Genomic DNA, 15,172 nt, shown 5'->3' with positions numbered 1-15,172 from the left:
CATGCCACCATGCCCTGTCCCGCCTGCCTGCCTGCATCACCTGGGAGTGTCCAGTTATTTTGTGCACCCAGCAGACCCCAATAACATCATTGAAGAGTGAGCGCACGAGAGGCGTCACCTTATTTGATTGCGAGCAGTTGCCAGGAGCACTTTTTAAACATTATCTGCAAAGCTTTGAAATTTGACTTGAGTGCTCAGAAAGACCACCTCCGTGAACTTCTTGCATTAGAATATTACCATTGAAGCACTCATCAGCTCAGCATGTTTATCAGCTTCAAGCAGGTAGGACAACTTTATAGACTGTGACTGTACTAGCTTAATCAAGCAATTCTTGAAGCTTTGTGAGGGGTGTGACGATACCTCTGAGCATGTCCATCTGCTTCATTCTTCTGCTTGCCTGTGCCCGCAATGAACATGAATTCTTTCCTGCTGAATGATAGTCATAAAGGACCTATGAAAATGCCTTTCTGGGCTGTGTTAAATGCTTCACAAATTTTCCTAATTGTCGTTGCGTTTGCCACATGTCAAAACCTACTTTCTCAAGCACTGACGCACATTTACCCCCATTTTTCAATGATATGCTAGGTCTCCTAGGGCACCACTCACATCACACTTGTGTTCAACAGCACCACTTCCACACAGTATTAACATTACAGCGGGCCTGACATAACGGAGACAATGTTTAGTTCGGGGTCATTTCCTTCTTGCATTAACTGGAATAGTCCTTTCCGCTTGCAAAGGTAACAATTTCTTTTTTCAACGGATGCCAAGCGTTGCCCTTAAGTGGACTGATGAAGCTAAGACATTTGCAGGGGTCAAGTGGATTCAACTAGTGCAGGACCTGGTTAATTCGAGAAATATGGGAGAGACCTTTGTCCTACCTGGGCCTAAAGGAAGTGTGTCCTACTCAAGATACAAGGGTCTTGGAGGGCTGGATTCCGATCTCACCCTCTTATCTCAAAGCAAAGTCTGAGTTTGCAGCACTTGCCAAAGTGGCCATGCCGTATAGTCTTCTGCCATAAAGACAACCTGATACCCAGTAAGCGCCCGGCCATGACAGCTGCCAACTACTTTCTGACAAAGTTAAAGTGGAAAGACGGGCTAGTTGGTATTGGTATGATGACTGCGGGTACAAAAACACAGGATGAAGGAAGGAGACAGGCGCAGGATGAACGCTTCGTCCTGCATCCTTTGAAGCATTTGCCCTGCGTCTGTCTCCTTTCTTCTTCCTGTGTTTTTTGCACTGAGATGCATATTTTTTTCTGGCAATGGCATGTGATTTTTCGCTCATGATGCTGACACATTCCATAACGCTGACAGCAAATTTTCTGCAAAACACTGCAAAAATTTTGTTTTTAAAATTAAATTTTAAATTTTAAAAGTTTTACAGGCTTCCCACGCGAATTCAGTTGAGTGGTACCTTCTCGTGAGTGCAGAATAAAGCTTGCTCGATGGCCGATTGGCTGCTGTTGCCTTTTTGTCCTACCAAAATGTTTGCCCACCTATGCCAATGTCAAAATGACATTGCGACAAAGCGAGCCAGTTCCAAATCAAACAGTTTCATGGTGTAGCGCCTTCCCCTGGCTGCGCAAAGACTGCGGCCAAAGCATGGCCGCTGGAAAAATGAAAAAGGATGCCAGCTGGCAGTGGCACTTGAAACCACAGTTGGCTGGTCTGTTCTAGTCTAGATCCTTATCAGCTGTCTCGTCCTTCGCCCCTGAGGTCTTCAGCCTGCAATGTATTCGGCCCCTGTGCCTTTTTGCATAATGCCAGCCTTGCCTCGAGCCCAAGTAGCATTTAGCTTCTGCGGCATTGTTTTGATATGATAGCTTAAAGACTTCGTTTTCCAGAAAATCCAGCAACAGCAGCAATATTGATGTGAGCGAAAAATCATGGGCATGCCTCTGGCAGGTAGCAGTTGGCAGGTGAGAAGCCGTGCACTGACTGGTCAGCAGGTTGTCTGTCGCCACGAAGCCACAAGACATGGCCGACTTGGAACTCCTGACTCAAGCAGCTTCTTTGAGATGGAGGGGGAAATGAGAATCGGACTCACCGGAAGCCTTCTATACTGTAACAAGAATCTCCCATTGATAGCGAAAGCTACAACACCGATGCATCGTATCCTCATCGATCGGAGCAGCCAGCTGGGAGCCCCAACTGAGTGCCGTGCGCAGAGTGGAGTGGTTGGCAGCCATGTCTCCCTCCTCACACAGAGCAGACAACTGACGTTACATGGCATCTCTTCTCTAGCTGCAACACAGCAGGCCCACACCTGTGTAGCCTAGACTAGTTGAACCTGTTATGCCCATTTAAAAACTGCTCGAGTAATTCATCCGTACTAAACAGGCATGAAACAGATAACGAGTCAAGCACATTACTCCTATGCCATGCAGGCACGTTCTTGGTTGAAGCAGGTCTTTTTAGCTATGGCTGTTGGTGTTTCACGTAATGTGGTAGCTCACGAGTATAAGCTAATGAGTAGGTGTGGGATGATAGTGTCACAAATTCAGGAATTGGTGATTCAGCGAGTTGTAAAGTAATGAGGATCTGCAGGGGAAGCCATTAAAACTATCGCATTAAGGCTGATGTCTTCCAGTTTTTTTCTCTTTTCTTGCGTTTTTTTTTAAGGTTTGATTTTTTTTTTATTTTTGAGGAAATATGCTAAAAGGAACCTATAAAGGTAATTATTGTCATTGTAATGCAGTACACTTATAGGATTTTTTTTGTTGGTATTCAAGTCAAATTTTAAATGTCTCTGCATACCCCCTTTAATTTACAAATTTCTCAAAATTGCTTTTCGCAGTCTGTTTGGACATCATCTCACGGCCTACTCTTAGCTGCCCCCTACTGACATAAACTTGGCCATCTGGGACCAAATGATGCAGGCGAAATGGGCCACAGTGGGGAATGGTTGTGACATTTTCTTTACTTTTCTCATCGGCATGTGTCGAGTTGAAGGGAAAGGAGGGGCATTATTTTTTACCTCCATCTGTGTTAGTAAAACCAGCTTAAAAATTTGTGTCGTGGAAATGAGTGATGAAATACTAATCGTTAGTGCACCTTTTCTAGCCACAGCAAATACCTTTTCATTGTTCCTTTAATCGAGCTGAACTAGTTCGTTCATTATCACAAAAATGTATGCAGCTTTGCTTTCATCTATTTGTTCCTTCTTTGTTGTGGTTTCCATGCAGCAGTTTTATAACAACTTCATTCCTTTCGTGCACAGACAAGGGTAGGAAAATGAATGGCTCGTGACGACATGCATATGAAAAAAGCCAAAAGTGATTGAAATCAAGTAAAGCATATGGAAATTTTTATTATTGTTGTTTCACAGGATATTCAATGAAAAATTATTACTTTAATCTTTTTTACCTGAAAGATTACGGTGGAAGTAGGAGAGACGGCAACTATATGTAAATAGAGAGATCCAAAGCTACAGCAGTGGCTGTTAAACCTTGTTCGTCCGAGTATACTAATTCGGTTGTGCATAGCCGAATATTGAGAGTGCTCACAAGGGTCACCCCCAACCAATGCGGCAATAGGTCTAATACCACAAGTGCCACTTGGAATGCGATTGAGTGGTGAGAGTAGCAGCTGTACCAAAACCCTTTAGTCCTCCTCTAGGAGCACCAAAGGGTTCTAGCCAGAGCCACTGTTAAAGGTATACTGCAGGGAATTTGCAACTTTCTCTGAAATCGCTGAAATTTCGGGAGATGCAGTTATCAAAAGCTGTTTTGTGCACTGCTTTGAGATTATTGTACTGGCAAGTTATATTTTGTAGAAGATGGCTGTAAAAGTGTGAACTTTCCTTAGAACTAGTGCTAGGTAGTTTTTAATGAGGAATTATATACAACTCTGAAAAGTTTTGTTAAGCAAAAGCTGTAAAGAACTGTATTAACACGATAAGTACAAACCATCTTCTCTTGGTCACGTGTCAGAGTATGTTGTGCCTCGAGGCTCCTGTATTGTGCTCTTTCTGTGATGGGTTCCTTGCAAAATAGGCAAGTGGCTTTGCCTTATGAGCGACCTTAAAGCAACTCGCACTTCCAAGCACAAGAGACGAATTATAGGGTCATTCAGCCCTACAAATCTTGCATCTACAGTACACCTAATGTGGAAAGCCTGGGAGCGTTGCCAGCAATCTCTCTGTTATGCTTTTCTCACTCCGAATTTTTTTTTTATACTGTCCTTAACAGTTGAAAACGCAGCTGAGTTGATGCAGATAATTTTCGGATAATGATTGGGTTTGTCCGCACATTCACGAAGCATGCTTGGGTAGAAATACAGAAAAATACCGAGTTCTCACTATACAGTAACTATCTTAAACGCAGTGGCGAACTGATTGTAGTCTTCATTTATCGGAATTTGTTTTTGGCAGAATCACAAAGTGGCGGAAATATGTGTAGGTGGTTTCTTCACATTCACATTCAAGAGACTAACAGACCAAAATGTGTCATAAATTATGATGGAAATGGCAAGCTCTTGCCTTGCAATTGAGGACAGCAGTACAGGAAGCAAAAGGATTTATTTATCATTGAAAATCTTATCAAATGAGCTAGAGTGTTACATTGCTGTGAAACCTTGCCGTTACCGGTGCATCCCACCATATGGCCACATCTCGGTGAAGTATTAGAGTGCACATGATTTTTTCTTTTTTTTCACGAGTGTTCATGTTCTATTTTAGTTTATGCACTCTCTGGCCATCACTCTGCTGATTATAAATGTTCCCTTCACTTCGCCAGTGAAGTGCGTCTAGCTTCTGTCACTCAGTGGAACCACAATGTTTTGCATTTCTTGGCTGCAATGGCGACCACGGTCATTTAATGCTTGCATAGACTTAGGCGTTTGTCAAAGTGCCATAACGGCTGGGTGCGGGAACTCATATATATATTATTCTCTTCTGTAAAAAAAAATGAATGTCTGGCAGCAGAGCTTTCTTTTTATATTAGCTTTCAATACATCCTTTTTGCCCGCCTGTGATTGACATTTTGCTCATTTATCATGGTTTCCAGCTTCTTCGTACAAACAAAAGACATCAGTAACATCAACTGATGAAAATATTCTTGGTAAAAACTTTTCTACAGCATTTCTAACAAAAATTTCATGGAATGATTACCTTAGAAGTATGTTTTTCATTGTGCCAAAAAGATTAGGTGTTTAAACTTTTGTAAGGTGTGAGAAATGTACTCATTTTGCAAAGCCATTGTTGTTGCACGTTGCAGCCATAAAAAGTTTGCAATCTGCAGTTCTCGTAGGACGTAAATTCACTAAGGTGTAAACAAAAAAAATGAGAGATATAATTAGCTGAGGAGGAAAAACTCGAAAGCCCATCATATTCTCTACTGTAGCCATAGAAAAAAGTCTAGCTCTTCCGCACGATGACACAGCTAGGCAGCTCCGAATGGCTTTATTAACCACTGGCTGTTTGTGTCACAGGAACACTTTTGTTCCTAATACAGTGTGCATTAAAAACGTTTTGCTTTTTGTCCTGTAACTAATTACATGATGGAACTGAAAGAATTTACATTTAAAATAACGCTTAGAAATGAGCTCAGTCCTACTTCACACATTTTGATTCAGTTTTCACTGGTGGCAGCACGCTAACTGTGACTGGTGCATCTGTTGACTAAACTATCAGTGAACAGCAGTTGATGATTTTTTTATTCTAGGAAGCAGCTAGAAGTTCAATGGCACAAGGTTGGTACTGTGGGGGGTACGAGGTAAACCAGCAACTTTTGATGTACAGACTGATGTACAGACGTCAGCAAGTCTGCCCGGAGTGCTCGAACACCAACCTGTCGCACAAAGAAAATGAAATTTTTGAGCAGGGGCCCAATTCTAGGAACAATGATGGCGCTATACTGAAGGTGCATAGGCATACTACTTGCACTGACAGCTACACTTTACCACTAATAGAGCAGCCCAGACAAAATTTCACTTTGTTCGCTCCGCAGCACACCTCTCCAGCATTGTAGACGTGCCGACGACTGCACTAGTGGTGAAAGTGTGTTGCTATTGCTAGGGGGAAGGACTATACAACCAAGGCACAGCAAAAGCCAAATATTATAGTGATTGTGTTCATCCATTTCGCTGCTAATATGTTATTATTATGCTATTATGAATCAAATCGTATAAGAATACCCAAGTACAGATGCAGATCTGCTAAGCGAACTCCGAAGCAGATATTTCAATACCGGTAGCAACCCCAATGCTACCTATGAGTACAAAGGGGTTCCTAATGAAGACTTCGACAGAGAGATCACGGAAGCGGAAATTTGGGCCGCAATTCGCCATTTACATACTACCTCTCAGCAATTAACGACTTAATGAATGAATATTGGAACAAAGGTGAACTTTCGCAGATGTGGAAACACGTGAAGGTTGTCTTTATTCCTAAACACAAAAAGAAACTAAGCATAGAGAACTTAAGGCCCATCTCTCTTACGTCGTGCTTAGGTAAACTTATGGAACATGTTATTCTAAATAGGCTTTAGAACTACGCAGAAGAGAATGACCTTCTGCCCAGCTCAATGATTGGCTTCAAAACTCGACTCTCTACTCAGGACGTAATGCTTCAGTTGCATGCAGAAGTGATAGATCCCCCTAACAAAACCGGAACCAAAGCGATTTTTGCCTTGGATCTGGAAAAAGCCTTCGACAATGTCTCTCATGAAGCCATTCTCCAAACCCTCGCCAACATAAACGCAGGGAACAAGACCTTTAATTACATTCCTTCCTTTCTCTCGGGAAGGACTGCGGGCAGAGCTAAGTATCGCAGGACTTGCATCAGACAAAATAGCAATTGGAGACAGAGGAACCCCGCAGGGATCAGTCCTCTCTCCCTTCTTGTTCAACCTAGCAATGATAAGTCTGCCTCCCAAACTTGAAGAAATCCAAGATCTTCAACACTCCCTATATGCTGACGATGTCACCTTGTGGGTAGCAAAAGGTTCGGACGCTCACATAGAGGAAACGCTTCAAGAAGCAGTGAATGTAGTCCAGTCATACGCTAACCAGATTGGGCTGAAATGCTCACAACATAAGTCTGAACTACTAGCAGTGAGAAGGAAAACGCAAGACAAAGTAGAGATAAAAGTCTGCCTGCACGGACTACCCATACCCACAGTCGATACTATTAGTGCTCGGGCTCTACATCCAGAGCAATAGGAAGAGCAGTGTTACTATCAACAGGCTGGAAATGACTGTGCGATAAATCACTAGACTGATACACGGAGTAACGGCAAGAAAGAGGCTGACATTTGTCGTCTTATCCATGCCTTTGTACTAAGTCGATTCACATACTCTGTCCCTTATCTCCGCCTCATTCAATCTGACAAGGAGAAATTAGACACTCATTAGAAGAACCTACAAGGCTGGGCTAGGTCTACCCAGAAACATTGCAACCGAAGAACTTCTCTCACTTGGGATACACAACAATGTAGAGGAGCTGATTGCAGCTACAAAGACTAACTAACTCTAAAGCAGGCAGACAAATTCTCAACCGCATGAGAATTAATGCCGAACCACTAGCCAACCACTAGGACCACTACCAAGATGAGCTGGTGACAAAATTATCTCCAAACCTGTGCCCAAAAACATGCATCCCTCCTTCCATGAAGGCAGGAGGAAAGCTAGAGCTAGGGCCCTAAACAGAAAATACCGAAATCACGATGGGGTGGTGTATACCGACGCCTTGGATTACTATATGGTTGACGGTGCCGTTGCTATCTTTGTAATTAAGCAGTACAGTAAGTAAATGCATATCAGCTGCTTCGGTCAAAGTTCGCTACTCGGACCAGGAGGAAGAAGCCGCAATCGCTTTAGCCATCGCTACAGCAGATGCGGACATAATTGTCACTGATTCAAAAACTGCCATACGTAACTTCTCGCGTAGCAGAATATCAAATACTGCCAGAAACAACCTCGCGGATATCAGACTCGACAGAGAGATAGAACTCGTATGGACACCTGCCCACTCAGGGTACCGAGGCAATGAGGCTGCTCATCAACACGCTCGAGGTTTTGTCGGCCGAGCGGTGAGACCTAATGCCGAGGAACTTGAAATGGAAGGATTGCTCACATACAGCGACCTACAGCGACATACCCCTGCCAGCATTTTAGTTCATCGGGACAGCTTGCCCATATGATAACAGTAGCAACCAGTGCAGCTCCCTCATGACTGCATGGGCAGCAAGAGCGCAAGTATGCTGCAAGGGAATACACTGTCAAGGTTAAAACATGCTAAAGTTAATACTTTTCTTGCTTCGTGCACACTGACTACAAATGAATTACTTCTCCTCTATGTGAAAACAGTAATAGACTTTGTTTCATGCATTTTGCCTCGCTTAACTGATCAGTATTAGACACATACCTTCACCAGACATTGCACTTCGGGCTGGTAGCAGAAATAAATGGATTAATATATTGTACCAATAAATTATTATTAAACATTTACCACTTTGTTCGCAAGAAAAAAAAAAACATTTTTGCAAATGTGTGTAACATGCAAGACTGATTTTATTAATGCCCACATCACATTGACACAGATAAAGTAACATAGTGTGTACCAGTGAAAAAAGTGATTTCTAGTCTGTGTTTGTGCTAGGCTTTGTTTCTGCTGCTGTCTGCAATCAACAAACTACATTTCTAAGGACTGCATTTGCAAAAGAAAATAGTACTCATATTAAGACATGTTAGGCCGATGACCTGGGTTCAGTTCCAGCCATAGTGGTCGTTACATATCAATGAAGGTGAAATGCAAGACACACTTGCAATGTCAGTGCACACGAAGAACCTCAAATCAATGGCATTAATGCAGAGCTGTCCACTATGACGTCTCTTATAGGCAGTTTTTCTATATCACTTATGGAAGTTAAACACCATATCCCACACCGAAGGAGGAACAACACTTTCTTTACTGACCAAATAAGTGAAAAAGAAACGAAACTTGCGATTGCCCTGGCCTTTAACCCTGATGTTGAAGGAAAGAAAGTGTATTCAGAGGCAGCAGCTGGTGGTGGCAATTTCCACCTGAGCATGGATATTCAATGAATGCTTGTTTTAATCTGAAAGTAAATCTCTAGAAGGAAAATTGTTGAAGGGCGACATCTGCAGGTTTTGTTGATGCTATATTGCCATTTATGACACTGTGAGCACCCTTTCACTCTTATCTACTACCCTGTGAAACTAAGAAGCAAACAAGATAGCTTTGAACAGTGCCACATTGCTGCAATACCTAAGCAACAGCTGCACGAGCTGTTTAAAGCCACTTGCAAAATACACAAAGCATTTTCACTACATGCACGGCGGAAGGTGTTTGCACGCAGTAGAGGCACTCAGAAAAGTAATGTATCAGCTTTCGGGGTTGAAGCACGGCTACGAACGGTCGTTTTTTTTCTTTTCTTTTTTCTTTTTTTTAAGCAGGCCTTTGCTTCACCGGACGGTTTAGTGGGGTTCTCACCGAAATACAAAGCGTGCGACAGCATTTCGGAGCCGATTTGCATGTTAACGATATGTAACACAAACCTGCACTGAGAGCCACGACGGGTTTCATGACGCGGCCGTGCACCAGCGATCGAAAACGTGCACAAATAAACCGCATTTAATTGATTCGTGGCAAGACTAGCCACTAGAGCACTAGCCTCATGCAGTCTTTGGGGTAGTCTCGCGGCACATCACGCACGCACATCCAAAGGGCTAGCAGCAACGTTACTAGAACAAACTCTAGCAGTCAGCACAAGGGATCTTGCGGAAATACAAGGCTTGCGTTCCCTCATAAAATAGATCGCATTTCGGGGCCGATTTGCATGTAAGCGGTATGTAACAAACCTGCGTCTGAGCCACGATCGGGCTTCGTGGAGCGGCCGAGCGCCAGCGATTGAATCAATGCACAAATCGCATTTAGTTCATCCGGGCAAGACAAGACGACTAGCCTCATGCGGTCTTTGGAGAAGACTCGCGGCACAAGTATAGCACAAGAGCGCGCACACACATCCACGCGACAACGCGCATTGCACGCTGCCACAACAACACGAGCGCCGAGGCCCATGCCTTGAGTCGCTAGCGTGGAATGGGGGTGCCGGCCGCAGCTCGTAACAGCCAGCCGAAGGCCTCTTCTCCCTCTCCATCTTCGTTTTCCCCCTCGCGCCGCATCCGTTTGTTGGGATCGGATATACGCCCCCGGGGCAGCCGCACCGAGCAGGCGTCGTCGCATGCATACCGTTCTCCTCTCCCGCCGGGAGCATTGCGCCCATGTATCTTCCCGGCCGTGGGATCCGCGAGTTGGCGTGACCTTGAGGTTCCCGAAACCACGCGGTTACGACGTCTGGTCTTCTGTCTAAACGATTATTGCTTCCGCGCAGACGCGCGCACTTTACGCCGTCTGCCTCGCTCCGTCCCCGTGGTATACGTCTGCGTCGTCTTTTGCGGGCCGGTTGTTTCTTCGTTTCCGTTCTTGTTAATTATTTGCTTTCCTTCCTGAGGCGGCGTCTTGCACTCACACGTGACAGCGTTGCATATTACGCCACGCGGTCGCCCGTGAAGTGAAGCGTCGCTTGCGGCTCTCCAACTGCCGCGATACAGCTAGCCATTTGAGATATGAACTGCATATGAGGTGTGTGTGTGTTTGTCTATCTTGCAAATGTCACGTGCACATTTAATTGAGCTTCGCTGTAGAAACGAAACAACTGATCAAAGAGGTTTGGTTTGGTTTGGTTTGTGGGGTTTAACGTCTCAAAGCGACTCAGGCTATGAGAGACGCCGTATAGGGCTCCGGAAGTTTAGACCACCTGGGGTTCTTTAACGTGCACTGACATCGTACAGCATACGGCTCCGGAAATTTAGACCACCTGGGGTTCTTTAACGTGCACTTTAACGTGTTCTTTAACAGCACACGGGCGCCTGGAAGTATCTATAAGGAAGAAATTTAGAGGTTCCCACCAGAGATAGGAGTGACTACTTGGAACTACCCATTTATTTGGACCTTACGCGTCAAAACAATGACAATTTACAGTTAACAGTGCAGAAGATATGAAACAAGGAGGGAAAGGGGATGAGCAGAGCAAGAGTCTGCTATACAAATGCAATTATTTACCAATTTCCTTACGTTGCACAGCAACACTCAGAGAACCAAGGCATCCATTGTTCGAGGGCGCCGGATTTCGAAACTATGTAACTTGACCGTCTCAGATACGAAAAGGCGAAAAATTTCAAGCATTAATGAAAATGGGGCAGCTAACTGAGCGCAGATTTGTTAAATCGCTGCATTGCTTCCTTTGATTTAATCGATCTCTTGGGTTTCGATGAAGCAGCGCTCTCTACTTCTCGCGGCAAGCTAGAGCACGCGTTGCATTTTTTTTTTGTTTCCAAAGGAGAGCCATTACGTGGACATGTATGACATGTAGGGTTTAATGTTCCGAAGTCCATATGGGTTATGAGGGGCGCAACACAAAAGGCTTTGGGGATAGCTTCTTTATCATACGCAAACATCGCACCTTTGATTGCATTTCCCTTCTTTTTTTTTTTTTTTTCCATGCGACCACTACGGCTAGATTCGATCCTGGAACCTCTGGGTCAGCACCTAGACTCCGATGCCATGAGATGATAGTAGTTTTTTTTTTTTTTTTTTTCCTTGGATAAATGATCAATCGACCACTCTCAGTACAAATGAGAGCCTTGAAATTTAAAAGCAAACTGCTGTCCATGGCACACAGGATCATATACAACTGAAAAGGGGTTCATCAAGCCCGTAGTCCGAGATGTGCTTTTTCAGACCCGAGTTTGAATCCTGGTTGCCAAAGCATGCCACTTAATGAAAACATATTTGTAGCATAAGATGACTTTAAGGACAAAGCGCTTTTGTCGCTTCAGGTCATATGCGCAGCTCTAATGTGGGCAAGACTGTCGATATGAGATTTAATTAAGTTCTGGATCCTAAACATCTATAAAAATTCATTAGTCCGTCAAAAAATTCTGCAGCGATGTCGGTGCTGGCGCAGTCCGAATCGCCCCCGAGCAGTGTGGTTGCATTCTTGCGGGGCTTCAACTATGCAATGCTGCAGAGCTTCAAGTCCGGTGACTGATTCGGGCACTGACGCAGTGGCCCGTACACGTCTTTTATAAATTCGGCAATAACAACAAGAAAGATACAAGAACTATCAAGCCAGCCAACCGGTCGGACAACTCGCTCGATGGTTGAACCTTGCTGGAGGAGACTTATATAGAACGAATACTGTAAGAAGCGAGGAAATGAAGTGGGAGTTCTAGTGTACAATTCTCGTTCACCTCACTTTCCCAACGTAGGGGATGCTTATTCGGATACAGCTGGCTGTGCAAGCGCACTTGCATTAATTATGTCGCTTTCGACTCTGTTCGAGAAAAAAAAAGAAATTACATAGGACGCATATATCAGTTTCGACGAATTGGTGCTACGAAAACCCAGCACATGCGTGGAATTCATAAAAAGCAACTTCCGTGTTCGGGACGCCAAGAGAGAAATTTATATGAAACTTGCTGTTGGCCGAATTCTGGAAGCAGCGCTTGCTCCTAACCCTATCCAAGAAAATTTATTCTCCCAGCCACGTGCTCTGCTCAGAAGTTGTCTTTTCGGGCATCGACCCGACCTTACAGATAAGCTTTGCCGTTCTGATACACCGCAAAGCTAAGCCGAAACACGCTCAGAATGTCCCGCTCGGATTGCGTGACTGGCCGCCATTTATATTGCTGATATTTCAGAAGGAAGTGTGATTGCGTTTGAACTTAATCCGTCGCATTTTGGGTTTATTTGCCATGAGGCGGAGGTACGCTGTAAAATGTGCGACCTGGGTTTTTTTTTTTTTTGTGGCAAAAGAAGGGGGCGGGAAAGGGAGGGGGGCCGGGAGGGGGAGCAGGACTACTTCTTTCTTTATTTATTTAGGAGACACAAGTGAGCGGTCAGGTTGGCCCAGTGAGATAGTTCCAGTAGCTGCTGTGCGCTCAAGTTGCATGTAGAGCTTGGCACTGTAGCTACCGAAAAATATTTAATACATTGTCGAGCCGGCAGTTGAAGAGAGTTAGATTACAATAATTCGACAGTATGGCATTATGTTGAACACATAATGTCCCCAAAACCGGTGCAAACGTATCGCAACCTGATTTTTGCCTCGCCTGCTGCCCGCGGCTTATCAGGGGTGAATTTGGTGTCCCCTACTGATTTTACGTTACATCTTCTTCCATGTTTTTAGCTTGGACGTTATTTAAATTTCTTGTTACCGCTCGTTCCCTCTTGCTGTAGCATTTGCGCTGTAAGGCGTAGACTAGGTTTCCCGATGGCAAGCTGCTATGATATATATGCTACAGCACTTACACCTGTCGGCTTGGCTCAGAATTTAACGAAGTGATAAAAAAATAGTCATAATGGCGGCGTTAATAGAGTGACATCGCCTTGTCTTCTATAATTTTTTATTTTTTATTTATTATCATTATAATTTTTTTTTTCGAAGGAAAGGCTTCAGGGCGGCAATTGTCAACGATCAGTTAAGGCTCGCCCTGCCTTCCTAGTACCGCATCTCCGTCACCGCTGAAGTGCAGCAAGCATTCTACATCCCAGTCTAAAAAAATAGCTACAAACCCATGTCAAAAATACGACAAAAAATTCTGTAGTTCTGTCTTAGACGTCAGATTTTTTTGCAGTTCTATAGTTTTTTCTGTAGTAGACTTCTGTTGTCTGTCGTTTTGTAGTACTTTTCTGTTGTAATTGCAGAAAATTCTGATGTTGCTATACAGAAAGTTCTGTTGTCACAATAGGTATCCTGTCAAAAACCGCACAAAAATTTTGTCGTAAATTCTGACGTGCTCGACATGTATGGGGTTGCCTGGCTTTTAAAAATTAGGGCATGCAATCGACCGCTCCGCGAACGGACGACCGGTCACACGGTGCTCAGTGCTCCGATACATGACGACGACTTGGGGAAAGTCAGGGACAGGAAGAGACGTTCGACCCTCGCTAGAGCAGCCTTGAAGGTTCACTAGCTAGGAAGGAAAAACGCGAAAAAAAAACAATGCCGCAGGGCCGCAGTCTGCAAAAGAAAGGCATCCGGTGATTACAGCAGCCGATTTCCGAGCCCGTCCCTAAACGTGGCAAACAATTCTTCGAAAAAAAGCATCGCCGTTTTTCCATATTGCGAGCGTCCGGTCACTCACGGGGGCACAACTCCGCCGACGGAATTTCCCCCGCTGCCAAGCGATGGACTTAGATAAACTTATTGCTCTCTTTATTTTTCCTCTTGCCTTTGCTTCATATGTCTGTTTGCGCACGTCTCCAGACAGACATCTTCCAGTCTGTGCAGCCGTCTGCTAACGTCTCGAGCCACGCCTCTATAGTCGGTCGGTTCTCGTCCCGAAACTCCATCAGTACTGTTGTGTTTTTTTTCTTTACCTCCCAGCTTTTCTCATGATAATCGCGTATGCACTGTAGCTATAATGCAGCCAGTAATAGGCGCGTCGCCGGGGGCCTCCCGTCAGGCCAGACACGCTCTGTAGGTCAACTACCGTCTCCCTCTGTCGCGTGCCCAACACCCTTTCCCGCTCATATTACTCCTCTCTCCCCCATTCCAACACCTCTCGGCGGTCTATGAAAGGAGAAAGCACGCGGGGATCGGGGGGAGAGGAGGAGGGAGCGAAACAGCCGTTCTACCACAGCCTCCCTCAAGGACGGAAGAGAATGCGCTCCGCTGAAAATATTGCCTCTCGAATTTTTGTCTTTTGCCCACAGCTTCTGGCCCTTGCGACTTTGCCGCGGTGCGTGCATTTTGTACGCAACGGTCGCCGCAGGATCAGGCTGCTTGCAGACGCTCGCGATGTTCGTCTGCATCGCAAAGGAGCAGACGACCGGATTCGGCAACGCCGCGAATAGCGGCGTATCGAAGCTTATTCTTCGAGTGCCTCCACTAAATTGTATTTTGATGGGAAAAACAGTGCACTGCCTCTGCTATTGCTTATGCATGCTTATATGACGTGCGTATCGGAATGGCTAGTTTTCTTGCCGTTTTTCTTTCCTCGGTAACGCTAATATCCATTTCCCCATGGCACAAGATAGCTGGGCGTTATGAAATGCTAACCGCATGGCAGTTCATTTTTGGAACGCGCAGAGGTAAAAACATTCCCATCATGTCCTCGAGAGAAAAAAAATCATCAA

At 44.7% G+C, this 15,172-nt stretch overlaps 1 protein-coding gene and 1 long non-coding RNA gene across 2 annotated transcripts in view; one reads left to right on the top strand and one right to left on the bottom strand.

Moving 5' to 3' along the window:
- Positions 1-15,172, top strand: part of LOC146198418 (solute carrier family 23 member 1) — an 87,038-nt gene that overhangs the window by 24,506 nt on the left and 47,360 nt on the right. The window lies entirely within an intron of this gene.
- LOC146198419 (uncharacterized) lies at positions 4,507-10,184 on the bottom strand. The gene is made up of 2 exons (XR_014704992.1): positions 9,829-10,184; positions 4,507-5,795 (listed from the first exon to the last, which is right to left on the bottom strand). It is a non-coding gene; the product is annotated as an uncharacterized LOC146198419 (long non-coding RNA).

This window comes from Amblyomma maculatum, chromosome 2 (assembly GCF_055883805.1).
Source record: "Amblyomma maculatum isolate TAMU_Amacu chromosome 2, ASM5588380v1, whole genome shotgun sequence".
NCBI classification, from domain to species: domain Eukaryota; kingdom Metazoa; phylum Arthropoda; class Arachnida; order Ixodida; family Ixodidae; genus Amblyomma; species Amblyomma maculatum.
The sequence above is the reverse complement of the archived record's forward strand: the minus strand, read 5'-3'. Positions and strand labels throughout refer to the sequence as shown.